An 855-nucleotide genomic window follows, 5' to 3' on the forward strand; every position below is an offset into this window, starting at 1 on the left:
ACTTTTTACTTTTTCTAAAATGTATTAACATTCACTTTAATAAAAATAAATGTATATATCCCCAAAAAGCGTTTTCACGATTTTATTTTTCTGAAAGAAAAAACTCATTATCCATTTTTAAAAATCAACGCAGACAATGATTATATTATATCACATATGCATTGAAATGGAAAAAAATTAATACATAAAATATCTGCGTTGACCCGTCTGTCAGAATATTATGGCATAGAAGTTATTGATCACAATATTCAATCCTAATCTGAAGTTACAAATAAGTCTTAAATTTAGATGCCATTAACAAAAGCACTACAAAACAACAATAAAATCACCGAAGCCGCCGTGAAATTTTCTTCAAATTTTTATTTTATTTTTATATATACATATAATCTAAAACCATACAAGAAACAATGTCTTTTTTTATCTAATAAGTAATAATTCAAATGGCATAATTTTTTCATACTCAATTAAAAGGTTACGAATTCAAGTCTCCTATTTTTAATAATAATAAAAAAAAAAACAATGTTTCCCTTTACGATGTTAACACGACGGCTATATACATTTTCCCTAATTCCTCTAGTCGGTGAGATAACTATTATATATTCTTTGTTTGGGTTCACCAATAGTGCTGATGAATTATTTAACAGAAATTTTGAATTTCCTTTAAGTTCTATTGTTATTAATTTTGACTGATTTGATTAAATTTTTATCTAATAGCTCTCAGGTATTAACTTCACGTGAAGTCGACTTCACCTGAATTTTTATTTTTATTTTTTTTTGGTTACAATTTACAGTTTAGTAGTTGAGTTTTTTTTCTAAGTGTAACTACATATAATTACAATTCAAATTCTATACATA

This window comes from Arachis ipaensis, chromosome B09, assembly GCF_000816755.2.
Source record: "Arachis ipaensis cultivar K30076 chromosome B09, Araip1.1, whole genome shotgun sequence".
NCBI classification, from domain to species: domain Eukaryota; kingdom Viridiplantae; phylum Streptophyta; class Magnoliopsida; order Fabales; family Fabaceae; genus Arachis; species Arachis ipaensis.